This window comes from Gobio gobio (assembly GCF_949357685.1).
Source record: "Gobio gobio genome assembly, chromosome: 6".
Taxonomy (NCBI): Eukaryota; Metazoa; Chordata; class Actinopteri; order Cypriniformes; family Gobionidae; genus Gobio; species Gobio gobio.
The window spans coordinates 59911823-59919618 of record NC_137102.1 but is presented as its reverse complement, the minus strand read 5'-3'; the positions used below and the strand labels follow the sequence as shown (position 1 = coordinate 59919618).

At 43.1% G+C, this 7796-nt stretch overlaps 1 protein-coding gene across 1 annotated transcript in view; it reads left to right on the top strand.

Moving 5' to 3' along the window:
• The first annotated feature begins 397 nt into the window (after nucleotides 1–397).
• The window catches only part of slc25a42 (solute carrier family 25 member 42), a 27996-nt gene continuing 20597 nt past the window's right edge, over nucleotides 398–7796 (top strand). The window contains 1 exon segment of the mRNA XM_079819712.1: nucleotides 398–536. The gene's annotated coding sequence lies outside the window, so the exon portion shown is untranslated.

The window sequence follows — 7796 nt, the reverse complement described above, 5'->3', positions numbered from 1 at the left end:
TTTCTTACCTATTAAATAAAGCCAAAATGATATTTACCGCATTATTCTCGCTAAAACTTCAAACCCCACCCTCTCCAATGTTTACTCGCTTTGACGCCCCTCGAGCGAGCCTATCCACGTCAAGCGCGCTCCCGCTCTGGACTGCAACTCCCACAATGCACCTGGACTCGCCCTTCAACGCTCGCTAATGTGACAGCGCAGCAAACGCGTGAAATGTGCGAGTAAACCAGCTCAAAGTCACCGCAGCAGCGATGAAAGTGGAGTAAAATGTGTGTAACAGACTTTCCTGCAAAAACGGACGCGTGTTAGTTTGACGCGAGCGAGTTTTTAACGTTAGCGGATGGTGACTGACTGTCTTCTGTTTATGTGAGTGGATGGTGACTGGAGTTTATCACTTCATCTTATGTTTGTTTAGGAGGTTAGTAGTGCTGCACTATGGGAATGTTTGAGCAGACTGTCATCAGAATCCGGTAAAGTCGGTGTTTTCCTCCCGGTTTTAACACGCAGAGCTACAACAGGTGCTGTCAGTCTGTCAGGTAAGCCTAAAGATCCGTTGAAACGTCATGATAATAACAGTTGTTGTGCTAACAGGCTAAAAGGCTAAAGCACTTTGATATTGAGAAGTGTGTCATGAGTTCATCTCTGTCTCCGAGTAAATATTTAACAATGGACCGTTTTCGTTTGACGCCATTTCGCTTAATAAACAAACACTCATGATATGTTTGAGGAAAAAGGCATTCGGTGTTGACAAGTGTTTTATTTGATGGATTAACAAGCATAGTGGTTGTAAATGAATCTGGATATATGTTTCATAAATAAGTATTTATGCTCTATTGGTGATGACAGGTATTTTGTATTTGATTATTTTACTTGGTCATATATTATCATTGGCTGTAAATGTTTCATAAATATGTTTTTAGGTTAGTGTGGACCTGTGTGTTATATTTTATATATGTTTTGATTTTGCAACATCTTATGTGGTTTCATAAATAAGAAATTAAACTGTTGAAATTTTGTGAAAAAATAAGATTACTAAATACAGAAATAATAAAGTTATTCAATTAAATAAAAATGTTTCAAATAAAAAGAATAACATTGAATAATACAAATATTTAAATGAATAATACATCCTTGAGTAGAAAAATTAATGTAGTCGAAACGAAAGATTTTCGATATATTAAACTAAATAAATAAATACAAATTAAATAAAAATAATCTGTTTCATAAATAAGTATTTAAGTCAACTATAGTGTATTATTTGATAGCTCTGCATGTTCGAATACAATGAAAAATCTTGTAATATTTTATAAATAAGAAACAAAAAATTGTGAGAAAAAAGTGTAAAAAATTGTGATTAAATTATTTTTTTTAAAATAAATAAACATAATAATATAAAATAAAAAAATATTTAAATAAATAATACATTGGTGAGTAAAAAATAATACAAATTTAATGTACCATATAAGATTAAACTAAATAAAAAAATAAAAATAGGGATTAAATTAAATAAATAAAAATCTGTTTCATAAATAAGAAATCAAAATTTGTGAGATAAAAGTGTAAATTAATAATACAAAAAAAAAAATCAAATAAAAATAATAACAAATAGAATAATAATAAAAAAATATTTAAATGAATAATACATCAGTGAGTTTAAAAAAATTATAATGTAGTTGAAACTAAAGATTAAACTAAATAAATATTAAAAATAGGGATTAAATAAAAAAAGTTTCATAAATAATAAACTGGAAAATTTGTGAGACAAAAGTGTAAAAAAAATAAGATTAAAATTAATAAATAATACAAATGGTGATTTAAAGTAAATAAAAAAGTTTCTAATAAAAAGAATAATGATAAAAAAAATACATTAGTGAGTAGAAATGTTTTTAAGAATGCAGTTAAAACTAAATATTTTACACATTTATAAAATACATTTTTCAGAATGTAAATGCGCACGAAAATATAGGCAGTAGCTTCCTTTTAAATTTAAGGATTTCATACACAAGAATGATCATGTTTGCATGCAGACATCCGTTTTTAAGCCATTTCTAATGCATGCATTACTGTGTGCGGTTCCATATAAGCTGGTTCTTGTGTTTATTCTGTCACACTGATGTTTTTTGTGTTGGTTGTCTTTGCAAATCACAAAGGGCTTTCAGTGGATCTGTCATCTGATCCTCAGGGAACATAGAGAAAGGGAGCTGAGAGAGAGCGAGGCGGACGGGACAGGAGGGCTGCTGGAAATCGTCCCAGACTTCATCCCAATAAGAAAACAGATCAGTTGCTTGGGAAACCTAATCGCTAAAAAAACTTTTTCATTTGAGATCCTTTAACTCTGGGTTAACAATCCTAGGTTATCTTGTTCTGTTTCACCCTGAGATACACTCTAAAAACAAAGCAACTAAGCATTTCCCAGTTAACAGGAACTTTTGAGACACAAGTGCTAAGAAATATGAATTGAAACATGCAGCATTATTCATATAGTGCACTGTCTGATCGTTCCCTATCCCCTATATAGTGCACTGTCTGATCGTTCCCTATCCCCTATATAGTGCACTGTCTGATCGTTCCCCATCCCCTATATAGTGCACTGTCTGATCGTTCCCTATCCCCTATATAGTGCACTGTCTGATCGTTCCCCATCCCCTATATAGTGCACTGTCTGATCGTTCCCCATCCCCTATATAGTGCACTGTCTGATCGTTCCCCATCCCCTATATAGAGCACTGTCTGATCGTTCCCCATCCCCTATATAGTGCACTGTCTGATCGTTCCCCATCCCCTATATAGAGCACTGTCTGATCGTTCCCCATCCCCTATATAGTGCACTGTCTGATCGTTCCCCATCCCCTATATAGAGCACTGTCTGATCGTTCCCCATCCCCTATATAGAGCACTGTCTGATCGTTCCCTATCCCCTATATAGTGCACTGTCTGATCGTTCCCCATCCCCTATATAGTGCACTGTCTGATCGTTCCCCATCCCCTATATAGTGCACTGTCTGATCGTTCCCCATCCCCTATATAGAGCACTGTCTGATCATTCCCCATCCCCTATATAGTGCACTGTCTGATCGTTCCCCATCCCCTATATAGAGCACTGTCTGATCGTTCCCCATCCCCTATATAGTGCACTGTCTGATCGTTCCCCATCCCCTATATAGAGCACTGTCTGATCGTTCCCCATCCCCTATATAGTGAACTGTCTGATCGTTCCCTATCCCCTATATAGTGCACTGTCTGATCGTTCCCCATCCCCTATATAGAGCACTGTCTGATCATTCCCTATCCCATATATAGTGCACTGTCTGATCATTCCCCATCCCCTATATAGTGAACTGTCTGATCGTTCCCTATCCCCTATATAGTGCACTGTCTGATCGTTCCCTATCCCCTATATAGTGCACTGTCTGATCGTTCCCTATCCCATATATAGTGCACTGTCTGATCGTTCCCCATCCCCTATATAGAGCACTGTCTGATCGTTCCCTATCCCATATATAGTGCACTGTCTGATCGTTCCCCATCCCCTATATAGAGCACTGTCTGATCGTTCCCTATCCCATATATAGTGCACTGTCTGATCGTTCCCCATCTCCTATATAGTGCATAGTCTGATCGTTCCCCATCCCCTATATAGTGCACCGTCTGATCGTTCCCCATCCCCTATATAGTGCACTGTCTGATCGTTCCCCATCCCCTATATAGAGCACTGTCTGATCATTCCCTATCCCCTATATAGTGCACTGTCTGATCATTCCCCATCCCCTATATAGTGCACTGTCTGATCGTTCCCCATCCCCTATATAGTGCACTGTCTGATCGTTCCCCATCCCCTATATAGAGCACTGTCTGATCGTTCCCCATCCCCTATATAGAGCACTGTCTGATCATTCCCCATCCCCTATAATAGAGCACAGTCTGATCGTTCCCTATCCCCTATATAGAGCACAGTCTGATCGTTCCCCATCCCCTATATAGAGCACTGTCTGATCGTTCCCCATCCCCTATATAGAGCACTGTCTGATCGTTCCCCATCCCCTATATAGTGCACTGTCTGATCGTTCCCCATCCCCTATATAGAGCACTGTCTGATCGTTCCCCATCCCCTATGTAGTGCACTGTCTGATCGTTCCCCATCCCCTATATAGTGCACTGTCTGGTCGTTCCCCATCCCCTATATAGTGCACTGTCTGATCGTTCCCCATCCCCTATATAGAGCACTGTCTGATCGTTCCCCATCCCCTATATAGAGCACTGTCTGATCGTTCCCCATCCCCTATATAGTGCACTGTCTGATCGTTCCCCATCCCCTATATAGTGCACTGTCTGATCGTTCCCCATCCCCTATATAGTGCACAGTCTGATCGTTCCCCATCCCCTATATAGTGCACTGTCTGATCGTTCCCCATCCCCTATATAGTGCACTGTCTGATCGTTCCCCATCCCCTATATAGTGCACTGTCTGATCGTTCCCTATCCCCTATATAGAGCACTGTCTGATCGTTCCCCATCCCCTATATAGTGAACTGTCTGATCGTTCCCCATCCCCTATATAGTGCACTGTCTGATCGTTCCCCATCCCCTATATAGTGCACTGTCTGGTCGTTCCCCATCCCCTATATAGTGCACTGTCTGATCGTTCCCCATCCCCTATATAGTGCACTGTCTGATCGTTCCCCATCCCCTATATAGAGCACTGTCTGATCGTTCCCCATCCCCTATATAGTGGACTGTCTGATCGTTCCCCATCTCCTATATAGTGCACTGTCTGATCGCTCCCCATCCCCTATATACAGTAGTGCACTTTCTGATCGTTTCCTATCCCCTATATAGTGCACTATCTGATCGTTCCCCATCCCCTATATAGTGCACTGTCTGATCGTTCCCCATCCCATATATAGTGCACTGTCTGATAGTTCCCCATCCCCTATATAGTGCACTGTCTGATCGCTCCCCATCCCCTATATACAGTAGTGCACTGTCTGATTGTTCCCCATCCCCTATATAGAGCACTGTCTGATCGTTCCCCATCCCCTATATAGAGCACTGTCTGATCGTTCCCCATCCCCTATATAGAGCACTGTCTGATCGTTCCCCATCCCCTATATAGTGCACTGTCTGATCGTTCCCCATCCCCTATATAGTGCACTGTCTGATCGTTCCCTATCCCCTATATAGTGCACTGTCTGATCATTCCCCATCCCCTATATAGAGCACTGTCTGATCGTTCCCTATCCCCTATATAGTGCACTGTCTGATCATTCCCCATCCCCTATATAGAGCACTGTCTGATCGTTCCCTATCCCCTATATAGTGCACTGTCTGATCGTTCCCCATCCCCTATATAGTGCACTGTCTGATCATTCCCCATCCCCTATATAGAGCACTGTCTGATCATTCCCCATCCCCTATATAGAGCACTGTCTGATCGTTCCCTATCCCCTATATAGTGCACTGTCTGATCGTTCCCCATCCCCTATATAGTGCACTGTCTGATCGTTCCCCATCCCCTATATAGTGAACTGTCTGATCATTCCCCATCCCCTATATAGTGCACTGTCCGATCGTTCCCCATCCCCTATATAGTGCACTGTCTGATCGTTCCCCATCCCCTTTATAGTGCACTGTCTGATCGTTCCCCATCCCCTATATAGTGCACTGTCTGATCATTCCCCATCCCCTATATAGAGCACTGTCTGATCGTTCCCCATCCCCTATATAGTGAACTGTCTGATCGTTCCCCATCCCCTATATAGTGCACTGTCTGATCGTTCCCCATCCCCTATATAGTGCACTGTCTGGTCGTTCCCCATCCCCTATATAGTGCACTGTCTGATCGTTCCCCATCCCCTATATAGAGCACTGTCTGATCGTTCCCCATCCCCTATATAGAGCACTGTCTGATCGTTCCCCATCCCCTATATAGAGCACTGTCTGATCGTTCCCCATCCCCTATATAGTGCACTGTCTGATCGTTCCCCATCCCCTATATAGTGCACTGTCTGATCGTTCCCCATCCCCTATATAGTGCACAGTCTGATCGTTCCCCATCCCCTATATAGTGCACTGTCTGATCGTTCCCCATCCCCTATATAGTGCACTGTCTGATCGTTCCCCATCCCCTATATAGTGCACTGTCTGATCGTTCCCTATCCCCTATATAGAGCACTGTCTGATCGTTCCCCATCCCCTATATAGTGAACTGTCTGATCATTCCCCATCCCCTATATAGTGCACTGTCTGATCGTTCCCCATCCCCTATATAGTGCACTGTCTGGTCGTTCCCCATCCCCTATATAGTGCACTGTCTGATCGTTCCCCATCCCCTATATAGTGCACTGTCTGATCGTTCCCCATCCCCTATATAGAGCACTGTCTGATCGTTCCCCATCCCCTATATAGTGCACTGTCTGATCGTTCCCCATCCCCTATATAGAGCACTGTCTGATCATTCCCCATCCCCTATATAGTGCACTGTCTGATCGTTCCCCATCCCCTATATAGTGCACTGTCTGGTCGTTCCCCATCCCCTATATAGTGCACTGTCTGATCATTCCCCATCCCCTATATAGTGCACTGTCTGATCGTTCCCCATCCCCTATATAGTGCACTGTCTGATCGTTCCCCATCCCCTATATAGTGCACTGTCTGATCGTTCCCCATCCCCTATATAGTGCACTGTCTGATCGTTCCCCATCCCCTATATAGAGCACTGTCTGATCATTCCCCATCCCCTATATAGAGCACTGTCTGATCGTTCCCCATCCCCTATATAGTGCACTGTCTGATCGTTCCCTATCCCCTATATAGTGCACTGTCTGATCGTTCCCCATCCCCTATATAGTGCACTGTCTGATCGTTCCCCATCCCCTATATAGTGCACTGTCTGATCGTTCCCTATCCCCTATATAGTGCACTGTCTGATCGTTCCCCATCCCCTATATAGTGCACTGTCTGATCGTTCCCCATCCCCTATATAGTGCACTGTCTGATCGTTCCCTATCCCCTATAAAGTGCACTGTCTGATCGTTCCCCATCCCCTATATAGTGCACTGTCTGATCGTTCCCCATCCCCTATATAGTGCACTGTCTGATCGTTCCCCATCCCCTATATAGTGCACTGTCTGATCGTTCCCTATCCCCTATATAGTGCACTGTCTGATCGTTCCCCATCCCCTATATAGTGAACTGTCTGATAGTTCCCCATCCCCTATATAGTGCACTGTCTGATCGTTCCCTATCCCCTATATAGTGCACTGTCTGATCGTTCCCTATCCCCTATATAGTGCACTGTCTGATCGTTCCCTATCCCCTATATAGTGCACTGTCTGATCATTCCCCATCCCCTATATAGTGCACTGTCTGATCGTTCCCCATCCCCTATATAGTGCACAGTCTGATCGTTCCCCATCCCCTATATAGTGCACTGTCTGATCGTTCCCCATCCCCTATATAGTGAACTGCCTGATCGTTCCCCATCCCCTATATAGTGCACAGTCTGATCATTCCCCATCCCCTATATAGTGCACTGATCGTTCCCCATCCCCTATATAGTGCACTGTCTGATCGTTCCCCATCCCCTATATAGTGCACAGTCTGATCGTTCCCCATCCCCTATATAGTGCACTGTCTGATCGTTCCCCATCCCCTATATAGTGCACTGTCTGATCATTCCCCATCCCCTATATAGTGCACAGTCTGATCGTTCCCCATCCCCTATATAGTGCACTGTCTGATCGTTCCCCATCCCCTATATAGTGAACTGCCTGATCGTTCCCCATCCCCTATATAGT